The following is a 15,474-nucleotide window of genomic DNA, read 5'->3' as shown; positions in this document are numbered from 1 at the left end:
GCTGTCTTTCTTACCTATTCCAAGTTTTTTCCAAGTCCCAACCTGTCTTTCTCCGTTCTTTCTGCAGAAAAGACTCTTGCAATAAGAATGAAAAGCCTGAAACCCAGCATAATAAACCAAAGCTGTACATATTCATATGACACCAATGCTGTATAAAGCACTCTTCTGCCATGATTTCAGCAGTTGGAAACTTTCAAGATGTTTCCTACCATTATTAGAAAGCTGCACCAATTTTTGCTTTGGCTGAAGTAAGATCAGAAAGACCCTTGATGACTACTGATGTGATGGGCTCCAAGGCAAAGGTGAGCTCAACTCCAAAATCTACTATTTGAAAGGTTAATTCACTGTATTATAACTGGAATCTTGTCTTGGTCAGTCACTAAGAAGAAACTGGATTACATAAGGACATACATGGACACAGTTTTTGCTACAGTTTTATGAAAAATGCAGCACTGCTTAGAGACCAAATGGAAATTTGATCAAAAGTTCCACAATGGAAAACAATAATGAACTATTTTGAGAAGGGATTCAAAGGCCAAACCTCATCCTCTCCAAGGAAACATACAAAACTCACCATAAGTCTAGGAAAATCAAGTAAACTGTTATACATGATTTAATCTTAATAAAAGTGGCATCAATTCAACAATGCTGTACATCTGCACAAAATAATCACAAACTAGATGTCTGTGTTTATTTAATAGATAACTAGTACACAAGGTCTACACTCCAGAAATAAGCCATTAAGTTGTGATTAACATTATATTACTTATTTTCAAAGTAGACCTGCAACCTTTAATAGCTGGGAGAAGGAAATAGAGTGATATTTCAGCATTACATGTCCAAATGAGAAGAAGGTAGGAGTAGCTGGTATGGATTCACCAAGGGGAAACCATGTTTGACTAACATAATAGCCTTCTATGGTGTTGTAACTGAATGGGTAGATGCAGGGAGACCAGTGGATGTAGTCTATCTTGACCTTTTTGACACTGTCTCCCATAACATCCTCATGAGCAAGGCCAGAAAATGTGGGGTAGAAGAGTGGACAGTGAGATGGATTGAGAACTGGAACAACAGAGTCCAGAGGGTGGTGATCAATGGTGCAGAGTCCAGCTGGAGACCTGTAACTAGGGAGTCCCCCCAGGATTAGTGCTGGGTCCAGTCCTGTTCAACATCTTCATCAACAGCCTGGGTGAGGGGACAGTGCGTCCTCAGCAAGTTTGTAGATGATACCAAACTGGGAGAATTGGTTGATTCAACTGAAGGCTTGCAGCCATTCAGCAAGATTTGAATAGGCTGGAGAGCTGGGCAGAGAGGATCCTAATGAGGTTCAACAAGAGCAAGTGCAGAGTCCAGCACCTGGGAGGGAACAACAACATGCACCAGTACAGGTTAGGAGGTGATCTGGTAGAGAGCAGCTCTGTGGTGAAGGACCTTGGAGTCCTGGTGGACACCAGCTTATCCATGGGAAAGCAATGTGCTCTTGTGGCCAGAAAGGCCAGTGGTATCCTGGGGTGTATTAAGAAGTGTGTCCAACAGGCCGAGGAAGGTTCTCCTCCCTCTCTACTCTGTCCAAGTGAGACTCCACGTGGACTATTGTGTCCAGTTCTGGGTTCCCCAGTTCAAGAGGAACAGGGATCTACTTGAGTCCAACAGAGGCTACGAGGATGGGACTGAACCACCTGTCTTATGAGGAAAGGTTGAGGGACCTGGGGTTGTTTAGTCTAGAGAAGAGAAGACTGAGAGGGAATCTTATTAATGTCTATAAATATTTAGAGGGTGGGTGTCAAGAAGTAAAGGCCAATCTTTTTTCAGTCATGCCCTGTGATAGGATGAGGGGCAATGGGTGCAAACTAGAACACATCACTGCCAAGGAAGGCTGTGAGGAAGCTGGTGCACTGGCAGTGATGGCTCTCACCTCTCAAGCCTGTGAGCCTTCCAGGAGATTCCACCCTGCAGTATGAAAACCACATGGATTTTTCTTGCTGAAGAGTTAGATCCCAAACAACTTCACAACACTTGTGCAAGGTTATGTTTCTTTTATTCATATTTGGATTTCATCACTGTATCCATGATGATTGACTTGAAAAACAATCTTTTCTTTCAATGACTACAACAGTTTTGGTCTCTCTTTCCATACCGTTGAACCACCATTTAATAACAAACTAAACTACAAGAGCTTAAGACACATCTGACATCATTACAAAAAACTCACATAGCAAACAGCATTGATACCTGGAGGAGGAAAAGGAATCAGCCATGTAATTCTTACGAATATGCACCCCCTTAAAAACTACCAAAATAAAACTAGTGTGTTCTGTGGGGAAGAGCAGGAAGGGTACATATGCCCACAACAAATGCACGCCCTGACACTTCCACATCCATATCCCCGTCCAAACATAAACACGCACATAGGTATGTGCACACACGCACATACGTGCACACACATGTATTACACTGGACAAGTAATTAATTCTTTTCCCTGGGAGAATATTGTTATAACTTTTTATTATATTATATTATATCTGTCTCTTAAAACAGGAAAACTTAACAAAACAGACAAGAAACAACTACATTAATAGCTCTAACTTATTTGGCTAAACCTTGAAAAATATTGTCTCTCTACTCAGCAAGAAATCCATGAAAAATCAACTGTGATCATTCTAGATTTAAATGCTTATCACTACCAGGTTCTTGTTACTGATTTGGCTTGCTTTGCCCTTTGAGTAATCTCTGTAATTATTACAAATACATTTAATTTCTTTCAATATACAGGAAAAAAAAGTCTGAACACTGACCACTCGTCTATAGTGGTTTCCCCAGTGTTATCCCCTTTCTAAAGCACTTAAAACATGTTACATTAGAGGAAGCATTTATCTGTTTTATACATAGTGCATCCTGGTCTGCAGTGCTAGCAGGCACATCCAGCTCCCTGCCTCTGCTCTTCTGAAATGGACATGGAAAACCAACCCTTGGTGATCCCTCTTCAGAGGGCGTAGGCGAGAGGTGTCCTTTTTGGAGGCACAGAGAGAGTCGAGAAAGCTGCTTTTTTGTAACAACATTGTCCTTGGGGAAGCACAGAGAAGATAAAAAGGCAGAAAGCCAGCTCTGTGACCCCACTGCTGGAAAATGTGAGAAACCTGAAGAATACCAAGAAGTAAAAAGCGAAAGGAAGGAATCGCTTTTTGTGAGAGGGCTCCACAATGTGTAATTTATTCAATCTGCAGTACAAAGGTGCTGCAAGTCCTTCTCAGTCTGTTTTTAGTAGTGACTTAGTAATAGTGGCTCCCTGACTACAGACAGAACTATTCTCTGTGTCCTTTCCACAGAGCCCCAGGAATTTTCTTGCACATGCTCCTTGGACAATGTTTACCCCTTAGCTTTCTGCATGTCTTGAGGTGTCTGTAGGTCACTACATTGACACTAGTCTTTGTTCACATGAAGTAGAAGTTAATTGCAAAATCCCTTATTACAGAGGCAGTCAATGAAAGCTATTCAGTCTTTAATCACTGAAGGCAATTTGGGTATCAGAGGAAACTTTCACACTCTGAAGTAAAGCTGACTGTGGTCTCAGTCAGTTGAAGTGATCGCTCTTATAGGACCTTGAAGCTTAGCACTAACAGCATCTCTCAAGTACATTAATATAAAAAAATACATTTTTAGGCAAGAAAAATAAGACCTGATTGAAAGACTAGAAAGGTGATTTAAAACAAACAACCCCCCCCCCCCCCCCCCCCCCCCCCCCCCAATTACGTGTAATGCTGGAATGACTAGGAACATACATAATTAAGATAATGTAGAAAGGTTTTTTTAAGCAGGTGAAATGGTACCTCTAGATACAGTCACATCTAATCTCAGTTCTTATTACATATCCTGAGAAATCACATAAATCAGGACCTGCAATTAACAACCAAAACATGACTCTGTCCAGATGTGGCCCTAAGCAAATTGCTGAAGCTGGAATCCTTGAGCATGAGATCCCACAGGATGCTTCTGCTCTCTCCTCTATGGGAAGGGCTAACATGGGACTTCTATGTAGTGATGCCATGTTCCAGACACGACTCTTACAGAGATATCAAATGCCAGGTACAGGAAGAATAGAAATGGCCCATGGCATGAATGGCCAGGCTGTGGCTGAATGCCTCTTCAGAGAAAGCAAAAATACCTGTTGGGAGATACTCAGTAAGGCCAAATCCTGCCATTTGGAGGAGGTTTATTCATCATCTAGCAAACTTCATGTTCTCCCCAGACAAGCACATTTTGCACTTATCTGTGACTGGTTCAGCTCCTGGGCTGTAATGAGCTTTTCCCATTACAGGAATTTTGGCCAGGTCAAACACAAACCCTCTAGGGCTCAAATCTGCCTTTCTCTCCTTTGCCTGATCCATGTGTTGCAGTAGAAAATGAAACAAAGGTTTAGGATAAACAGCTTTAGACAAAGGAAAACACTCCAACAGATTTGTTTTGCAGCCACACAAATAATGCATTCACCAACCCCCCCAAAAAAAAACCCCAACAAAGTAACTGGAAAACCATTCTGCTTCACCTTCAGACTGAACCACACTGAGAACTCAAACCAGCATCTGGTTAAGTAGCATACTAAAATGAATACATTATTTTATGCATAAGTATCATATTTTTCAATGTATATAGTGACTTCAGTCTTTATGCACAGAATTCCATGCCTTTTCATCTTCATGATCTTTCAAAGAGAGCCCTGTGTGCTGCCCAGCCCCAAGCACATCAGATGGCAGGTGCCCACAGTGGGATTCAAGAGTGCTGGGTCAGCTTCAGCTCCATCTGCAGCAGGGCAACAGCCCAGGCACTTGGGCAGAGTGCAGGAAGCCCTTCTGCGGGCAACTGTTGTGATTCCAGGCCATCGTCATCCACTCGTGCCTCATACCTTCTTCCAAAGATGTAACATTTCTCATCTTGAAAATCAGGCGTCTAAGCTCAACAGCAGCTGTGGCAAGGAATTCCACAAGCTAGTTCTATCCTGTTTTTGGTCAGAAATTATTTTTGTGTGCCTTCCAGTCCCCAGAGAATTAACCTGATTGCAAAGGCCACTGAAGGAGGTAGGAACAGTTCAGTCCATCCCCTTGAACACAAAGGATAATATCACTTGCATAATACTAAGGATGCAGAAAAGCTTCCACCAGGGCTACATTGAATGTTCACAGACAAAAGCCCTTTGTCCCAGCTGGGACATGATCACTGACATTTACAAGCCCTATTTTAAGCAAGCAGACAAGCAAATCAGAATGTACCACCATGCGAGCTAGAAAAGGTTTGCTGTTATTCTTTAGTGTCTGCTAGCCCCCTGTTTTAAATGTTTCAGTCACTGCATACTCCATGAGATTTTCTTCTGATGCTCTCTCCGAAGATGTAAGCACACCTAACTCACTTGAGGACAAGGCAGAAACAGGGTTCAGCACTTACTTGGGAAGGACTAATCTTTCACCATGACACAAGTGTGCAAAATTGATTACAAGGCACAGAATACACAGCTGTGTTTCACCCGATTCCCATTATTCAGCTTCATCTCTTACGTGATCTCTCTGCTAAGTATTGCTTTGATTTTTATTTTTGTAGAAGAAAGCCTCTTATCAGGGCATATTTGGCATAGGAGACTTGATTTACTGCAATGGATCCTTCCAGGCTTCAGTAACACATACACGTGTTACTGAAGTTGGATTAAGCACTGGAAAAAACATGGTGTTAGTCCAGTGTGGAACCAATCCACAGTGCTGGACACTGTTCAGAGGCATCAGAGACCATCACTTAATCCCTCCTGCTCTAACTTTTATGCCACTCACCTTCACTGTATCTTCCAGTTACTAAAATTAAATGTCTTTCCCCCTGAAAAGATGAAACATTAAGGTGAATGAGAACTCCTTCTTCTAAGAGGACAGGAGGATATCAACAACATCGGCGACAGACCAGTGTGCTTCATAGGGCACTGGAGGAAAAAGCTGACTATAGCTGCTTTTTTAGTCAATGTGGGGATACTGAGCAGATTTGCTCTCAAGCACAGCATGAATTCAAATAAAAGACTTCAACACTGTAGAGTTATATCTGGATTCCTACCCATGTAATTGAGATCAGAAACTGTCCCATTGTCACCCAGTTATGAGCCACAATGAAGCACAAACTGCCAGATCAGCTGCAGGACACTGCTGTGTTCCTGGAAACACCAGGCTTGCTGGCACTTGGGAACAGCAGCCAAGCCTTGGGTTGCCTAGTGAGGAGAGGGAGGCATCAAAGGCTGGAAGCCTTCTGTGCTTGCAGCTTGTCTTGGTATTCTGGTGCACGCAGGGAACAAAGCACATACCAAGAAAGAAAAGAAAAAGAAAACAACACTGCAGCTAACAATACAGTTTCATTTCAAATCAACTAATCTGGAGGTCAGCCCAGGGACCTGAATGTCAGTAAAGCTTTAGCAGCAGGAGCAGAGTCTGTCATTGTGGCTGCATCTGCATCTGGCTCCTATCCCTAACGAGGGAGCCAGAATTACTTTGAAGTTGATTCTTCTTTTTCTCAATAATCTGTGTTGTTCAGAGGAGGTTCCTAGCAGCACATTCAGGATTAAGAACTCTTGACAGTGGTGGGAAGCATTTGTGGAAGTAACAGTGGTTCCCAACTTCCTTGCTTTCATGGATCAACAAGCAGGCTCCATCCGTAAGGGCTGTCACATTCTTGGACTCTGCAGTAAGAAGGACACTGGACTTGGCCTTTCTTCAGTGGGTAGTTTTTTTAGTGACACATCCTGGTCGTCATCTCTTTCTGTAAAACAAAAGGGAAGATTAAAAAGCAAATGGCATTTGTTGTCAAGTGTGCACACACATCTTTCTGGCTAACACTTCTGCATGTTCACAAATTCCTGTGGTTTTATATGCCACCGTGGTTCTGCTCCTTTCTGTGACTTTCAAGGAAAATGAACACAACCTGGAATTAGCATGCAGCATGTTGTAATTTTTGACAGCTTTAACACCATACTGCATCCCACCAAAAAAGTAAATCACGTATAAAAGCAGCAAACCTTTTCACTTCAAGTAGGGAAAAGGATTCCTGTTGTTGTCATCAAAGCTGCTGGTGACAGGAACCATGGAGATAAATTCTTTGCCTAGTTATTTCTTCATACTTGTGGACACAGAGGGCACATGGCCACAAATCTTCTCTAGGACATGACCAGAGTTGTGGCGTTTGTCTCTAGGAGGAGGTTGTGGAGAATGCACAGACTCCATTAGGAACTGGGGTCTGGGATCTGTACAGAATTTTATTTTATCTGATTTACAGGCACTGAGATACAAACTCTCCAGTAACTGGATACCTCATTCTACAAAACTCTTCATATTTGTCAGCAGATTTTCTGGAAAGATGAATCAGATGGTCCAACAGCCATCTGCATACATGGCATAAACCTGTGCTGTTTGCTGGGCGTTGTTTTGTTTTTTCTTTCAAACAGCTACAGTTAGGCTTATTCCTCTGGAGCAACAAACACCCAATGCAGAACTTCACAGGATTCAGCACATCGGTGGACAGTTTCCTACTGTTTTATACATAAGCAGGTACAAAATGCCACTGCCTTTTCTTTCTCCAAGAGATCAGCAAAAGCAACTATGTAGGAAACACTAAAGAGCAACACAGAATATACATCAACACCAACTAGCTCTGCCAAAAGTAGGCATCTAGGAAACATCTATCAGTGCTGCTCAACCTGAAGCCCTCAGAAGTTTCTTCCCAGAAAGGAAGGGGCAGGACTACAAGCCCCAGTGTGGTTGGGCACCATGCAGAAGTTTTGCCAACAGGGCCTGACAGTGCTTCCAAAGCTGCTTTTCCCAGGCAAAGATGACAGGTGCTGTGTGGCTGCTCCCCAGCACTGGGAACTCAAGAGCTGCCTCTGCAGGGCAGTGTCAGGCTTGTGTTGCCACACTTTGTGCTGTGGACGGAGGAGCTGCACACATGGTGGAGACATGGTAGTTCAGCACCTTCCTTAGCAGCATCTGCTGCAAGTCAAAAGGAGCTATAGCACATGCAGGAAGGGAATACTTTCAAAAGTCTGCATTGGTTTTGCAGAATTTAAGTTGTTCTTTTGCTTCCCTTACCTGAAGATGAATGAGGTGCTAATGCTTCTCAAGGCAGTGTTAATCTTTTCAGGCCCCTAAATGTACACACATTCAGTGTCTGCATGTCCATTCTGTACTACCAATAACCAGGCTGGTTATTGGTAGTACAGATGCAATGGTAACCATTGCAGTCAGACAGTAGCACCTTACTCTGTTAGAAAAGCAGTAGAGGGGGTAATGAGGACAGTATGGGAAACATTGTGAACTTGGCCACCCTCCCTCAGGAGGTGTGGGAGGCAAACAGGCTACCAACAGAATAAAAAAATATCACAAGCAACATATTCAGCATACAAAAAAATTCTCCATGCTTACCCTAACAAAAAAGAAGATACAATTCAAGGTAGGAGTTTAGACACGGATAAATGTGTCCCAGCAAAGGAAAGGGTAGGTGCCTAGATAATCTATGCACAAGATGTAAATGAGGGCTTTTGCCATGTAACTTTATGAAATGTTTTAGCTTTGTGAAACTGACTTTTTCTTTCCCTGCTCAGGAGTCATGAAGCAGGAACCTACCATGCCATTCCTGACTCTTCTGTCTAGGCAGAATTAATGGTTCACAGTAAGACAAAATCTTCCCAATCCTCTCCCTCCTTTCATTCTGGATTTTTGTTTTGCTATACAGTTATATTTATAATCCCTTACATCCACTGTCTTCCCCCTAAATCCTGTTCTCCCCACCCTCTCTGGGGAATGTCACTGCAAATGGCTGTGCAATTTTCTCCCTGCTTCTACTTAACTCCTGCTCCAAAATCTGCTTGGCTTTGGTTTTGGAAATGCTCACCAAAGTTTTAAAGTCAGAAATATGTTTAAACTTACAAAAGATCATCAACTCTGGTGCACAGCAGCTTTTTCTGCATTGACCTCTAAGCATAAGTTTTTACTGATTTCAGGCAATGACAAAGGACTAAATGTGCTTTTAAATAAAAACCAAAACCCATGATGCTTGAAACAGTGAATTGTTACAAGCTTTTTGAGACTGCCCTACTTCTAGTTGTTTGGTTTTTTTCTTAGAGGAATTTACCATGGAAAAGAAAAACAAACAGGAAATGGTTTCTCAGAGGCAGATGTCATTATGAAACTGGCACAGAAAAACTCAGCTTCACTCAAAAGGCTGATGAGAACGAGAAGACAGGTCATACCTGCAGCGTCCAGGCTCAGCCGGGTGGCAGTACAAGGCAGGCTGTGTGCTACAGAGCTCAGTCTTCTACAGAGCAAACCACTCCTGGCTGCCAAATGCTGCCTCTGAGATACCTACCTTTAAAAATGCATCACCTGCTCTCCATTGCTTTTCAGCCTGCTGGAAAATCTCTCTCTGATTCTGATGGGCATCAGTGAACTTCCCACAGAGTACCACTCCACCGATTTCAGCAGAGAAGTCCCACTCAGTCCTCCTCCCTAGCTGAAGCAATCTCTTTTTAACAGGACTAAACTACCTAGGAGGAGATGCTGATAAAATTGGAATGGGTTACGAGAAGAACAAGTTCCCCAATGAAGGATCATTTTTCTCTAAGAAAATGGTGTTTCTATGCTTGTGTGAGTCAAATGTGGAGGCAAACATAAGGCATAAAAAAAACCAGCCATCACCTTTGTACCAGTGTTTAATGGTTTGCAGTCTGTCTTGTGCAAAAGGGAAAGTGAGGAAAGTGACCTGAGTAAACAGATAAAAAATAGTACTCTAGAAGAACACCAGAAAAATTAACAAATGCAAAAATTATCTTCATTAAAAACAGGGCTGTTTCAAAGATTGGAATCCTTGTGCAGTGTCTGTGTCCCTCTCGTACTTCTAGTTCCCCAACATGCAGCTGAGTGGGACTTGCTGTTTCCCCTCCTCACCTCCTCCTCCTGCCAGCTGGCCAGCCTAAGGATGATGTGGCAACAGCTTGTTTTAGCCTTTTGACAACTGTTGTAAAGATGGCGAGGGTTTAGGATGTGGAGAAAAGTGTCTCAGTAGAGAAATGGTTAGAGGAAATGCATTACCTCCTGATGGGCTGATACCCTGATACCCTGCCTGGAGGCACCCAGCAGCCTGGAAGACATAACCACGAAACTGATGACAAGGAGATGCCAGCAACAGACACCCTGCCCAATTCTCTAGTCCCACTTCTCCCACTGAGAAAAAACAACCTTCCACAAGTAGCCTGTCATTAATTCATGTCTTCAAATACTGCAGTCCCCAAAAAAACATTGCCCAGCCTTACTGCATTCTTATGGTTAAGGAACTGGATATCCCTGTAACAACCTGTGAGGGACCAGCCCTCAGGACCTATTTTGGGAAATGGTGCCGAAACCCCCAAGTCTCATATGCATGCCAAAAGGCCAGCCTGGGAGGATGGAGACTGCAGCCATGGCTTGCATATGGCCTTGGGCCTGCATGGGTGAGATAACCGACAACGACTGAGGGGCAGAGGGGGTGTAGCTCCGCTCCAGCTGCTCAAAGTGTGTACTTCTTGTTGTGAAATCAAGATTCAAGGCCTGTAAAATAGGGGGCTGCAATGGTGGGCTCTGGGAGTTTCACCAACACTGACCATCGATATCGACCCTCCTCTGTTGGCTGGACCAACGATGCTGGATCCAGGACTGGTGATTTTCCTATCCTCAGTCTCTCTTTCTCTATCTCTCTCTTTATTTTCTCCCCCCTTTCTTTTTTGTCTCCTTTTTCTTACTTACTGTGTATGTGGATGGTTTTGTTTAGATTGTTCAATATTAACTCCTACTAGTGTAATAAATGTGTTATTTGTTATAAACAGACCTTGCGTGTCACTACACCTTGGTCTGATCAAGGGGCATTGGACAGTTGAGTTTTTACTCGGACCATGATACATTTACTCTCTGAGAAAAGACCAGGTCTGAGAGAAGGATTTGGGGCCCAGCCACACCTCGGCTCCTCTCTGAAGGAAGTCTAGAAAGCAAGGGGGTTCAGTTGTAATCTCCCTGGGCTGCCCAGTCTGAGATGTGACACATACAGGACTGGATCCAGCCACTCCTAAGGTCCTCTATTGCAGCAGGAGTTTAGAAAGCAAGGGGCTCCACTTCTAACCTTCAAGGGTTATTAAATGTGGGCCCTGCCACAACTCAGACTGGGCAGCCCAGGGCTGGGCAAGAAGGCAATACAAAAACAACCTGTCTGATCTGTGGTTCATGAGTAGAAGACTGCTGGAGCAGACACAACAGCACTGGCACCTACTTTTCTCCTCTGTCCTTTCACAGACAGAAAAGCAAACCACACCACAGGGGAATCCCATATGCAGACAGAGAGGCTCAGGGATGTACCCATGGGGCCACCTGATGGCCTTTTCATTGTCAAATCAGAACCACAGGCTAAGTACAAGAAGAAGTAAAAGGTTTAAAACAACATTTTACATACTGTTCCTCAAAGCACCAACAGCTATGACTTCTGAGACTTTTTTTCTTCACAAAAATTTCAACAACTGGCAAATAATAATGACTTGGATAAAGCTCTTTATGTCCAGATCACAAAAGAGGGTGTTTGCTATGGAATAGGACAGATCACGGTCTAGGATCCTGGCTGCACAAGTAATCTATACTCAGCTAATTAACCAGGATAGGAAGGCTGAAGCCAGACTTGTAACAGTTAAGTCATACCTAAAACTCCTTTTTTTCTGGCATTTTTACTTAGAGCCAGGCCTTGAATCTTCATTTAGAAAATGTTTTCTCCAAATTAAAAAAAAAAATAATAAATTGCCTCTACTTCTTTAGTTGCCCCTGTTTCTGTATACTGACAGAAGAAAACCCAACAGACTGGTAATTGCTATCCAATGGGCATATTTATCATTTGGGCATATCCTTTATTAGGTTTCAAGATGTCTTCCATTTGAATGAGTCTTAATTATCATGGTGCACAGGACTAAATTAATCTGTCCTACAACCTGTTTTCCTTCAAGGTATTGTGAATCTAAGGATGGCCTGGTAATAATTCCAGCTCCTGAATTTGTATGGTGATATTTGCAGGACACAGATAATAATCCTGCCTGCAAATGTAATCCCTTATTGCTAATGACAAGGGCATTTATGAACTCCCTGCAAGTGTGAACTTGGTCAAGAAATTACACTGCGAAATGCACCTGTCTGTAGAGTCAGACCCAGGTAGATAAACAGAACATACATTTGGATGACCAGCTTGCTTAAAGCCATCGTATTCCACGGTACTTTTGCCTTCTGCATGTTTTTCTCTTCTGTAACAATACAATAAGTGCCCTTCTGTGGTTGGTTTTAGTGTATCTTGCCCTGTTAAATGGACTTTAATTTGCTGCTTTTTGCACTGAGGTCAGGCAGAGTTAATTACCAAACACTGTCACTATCTCTAATAGTAAATTTTGCAGAAAATTTATTAGCAGACATGTTAGTTGCCTACTATGAACTCCAATTTTATTCCCTATGGTAGGCATTTTACATAAATACATTTATACACTAACAGATCTAGTTAAATGGGACTACAAACACATCTATCCCTTTTCTTTTACAGAATTGCCAAGTTCATGTGGCACTAGATTTTTTAGAAAAAATTGGACTTGCTGTTTCTCAGTTCTCTGATTTGTGTAGGTTTACAAAGAATAGTAACTGCTCAGTTCAACACTCAATAAAACTAACAAAGTCACTCAACAAGTACTGCTCAAATTATGAAAATAAATTTTTGTTAGGTTGACTAGCTTTTCTGAAACTTACTCTTGATAATTTATTCCCAATTGCCTTCTGATGTTATTTAGACCACTGAACTCAGCTGTTAAATGTTACAGAAAGGAAGTTACAGGTATTTTTGAACAAGTTATCCATCATTTCAACTCATTGTGAATTCTAGGAAATCTCAAGTTTTGCTGCTCTTCAGGGTTTTAAAGTTTCAGTCTAGTAAGGGCAGCTGTTCTACGTTATTCAGAGAAGCACCAGATATATCTAAACTGGAAAGATGACATTTTGTCACAGAGGATGAATGGCAGCAGGTGTCTCCATACTAATAAGAAGAGTTGAGATGCTAATGCAGGTGGCACAAAAGCATTTCCAAAAGCATTGTAGGAACCACAGTGGAGGAGTTCCCATCACACTTTTCCCAGTGCTGGTGAAAAAGCTTTTTCAAGTCTCCACTTGCTGTTAACGTACCTTCCACACAGGGCACACACACTATGCAATGCCTATTTTTGCTAAGTGGTATAAGAACAAGGGTAAATGGACTTGTACAAATTATAGACGGAAAAAGACTATTTGATTAAACTTTCAATGGTTTGGCCACTACCTGATTCTACCTATGGTGTTTTCTCCAGGGTTTTTCCTTGATGGGGCATGAACTGCAACTCTGATTTACATTGCCTACTACTCACTAGAACAGGCAGAGTGAAGTATCATGTTGTGGTTACTCAGGAGCAATCTGGGCTCTGATTCCACTCAGAATTTAAACACTGGGGCAAGTCCTAGTGCATGAAGCTTACATGTGAGCAGAGTAGAAGAAATGTTTATGTACTGATTATACAGCAAATAGCTTCAAAATCCTTTTTTATATCGCATCTGACCTGGAATCTCCCTGTAATTTTTTTTGTGGTTTTGCAACCACAACTGCCTTGTTTTACTTTGTTTTTTCTCCTTGTTGCTGTATCCAAGCCAGCTACACATACTGAGCTAGCACAGAGCAACAAACTATCAACTGGGAAAGTTTCACATTAACTAATCAGATGCTCAAAATTAATTTAATAATTCTGGAAAAGAATTTTTTCTGTGCCATGTCTATTGCAGTATAGGAATGTCATAGGTGTTAATTGTAAAACAAAAAAAAACAACCAACCAAACAAACAAACAAAAACAAAAAAAAGGAAAGAAAAGAAAAAAAGAAGTGCAACAGTATCAGACGGATGCTGTTCTGCAGTTTATGCTATTTTAAAGTTTCACAAAATTGAAAATATTTGGAAGAATAAACTTCTTCAAAAGTTTCCTCCTCTTGCTTTATTCTGGACTGTTAAATGTAACTCTTTATCTTGCATTAATAATCTCTCTCAAGTACAAATGTAGTGTTTATTTCAAACTGTGAAAAGTGGACTAATTTGGAGAAGCTCTTTTTATTTATCAGGCTATTATTTACATTAATCAGCTAAACTTTAAAACAGGACTTATGTGGTGTACTCCTGCCCAGCAACAAGCACCTGTACTTACGTACCTACAAATAAAAGATAGCTGTGTAAAAGCATGAGATGACACAGCAATTAATCCAGAGCCCCAAAAACAACCCCTCCAAAACTTCAGATGAGTTTATGACACACAGAAAATTATCAGTAGGAAAGTCCTCTGTTTCCTTGTACTCCTGTGTGCTTGTGTTCAGCTTAAGCAAAGCAGCTGATGTGATAAAAATAGTCATTAAAACATGCATGCCAGAAATTATTTGCTCAGAAGCTCTGGCACTGCAATGCATCTTATGACTCTGATCAGCATCAAAGTTAAGAATTCTGTTTTTCAGAAATGTTAATTCCGAGAGTTCTTATTTGCACCCTAATTTATTCCAGGAAATCAAAGAGATGGAAAAGACAGTGTTTATTTAGCTATCACTGGTTTCTTGTCCAGTGAGCAATCAGATCCATTCATCAAAAACTTCTCATAATTTGTACAATGTAAAGTAAGTCCTGTTGGATGTTATCAACATGCGTTCTGAAGTGGAAAAACTGGATGTGAGGCAGGGAATGCTTGGTTTCTTTTTTTTAAGAAGGAAAAATACTGCTGGTTAGTTGGCAGCAGTGACAAGCCTTCCCTGAATAGGGACTTTTTTACTAAAGAGAACCACTGGGGGGACGAGGAAGAAAGAAAATGATAACTACTTTAAAGTTGGTGCAGTAAGTATTTATCTAATTTTGGATAATACCCAAACAAGTACCAAGACACTCTGTGACTTCATAATGAGTAACAGAATTTATAACAACCTTGTAAAAAAAACCTAAATTATTAGATGAATTTATATTGTGAACTGTACTTTTGAGCACACAAGTACCTGAATTTTTAAATTTTAGAATAGCTGTGTGCCCAGTTACATGCCTAAGTAATGAGCCAGTGAACACACACACACACATTGGTAAAAGACCTCTTGACTCAGTTATCTGCATGTACACACATCCTGGGTATTAGATCTGCAACTACTGGCACATGTAATTGTTGGGCCATTTTCTACAAGATACATGGTAAATATTTAGAAAGTGAATTTTTCATCAAGAAAGGCTGACAGTCAGTTCTATCTAGTAGAGTGCACAGTGTGCAGATTTCTGGGATGATAGACAAAGGCACATCTAAGAAGGAACGGGAAAGCTTGGTGCCAGCTTCTCCAAAAGAACTGTTTGGGTTGGGCTTGCCTGTTCCTATCAGAGAG

Source organism: Chaetura pelagica, unplaced genomic scaffold (assembly GCF_000747805.2).
Source record: "Chaetura pelagica isolate M959 unplaced genomic scaffold, ChaPel_1.0 scaffold126, whole genome shotgun sequence".
Taxonomy (NCBI): Eukaryota; Metazoa; Chordata; class Aves; order Apodiformes; family Apodidae; genus Chaetura; species Chaetura pelagica.
The sequence above is the reverse complement of the archived record's forward strand: the minus strand, read 5'-3'. Positions refer to the sequence as shown.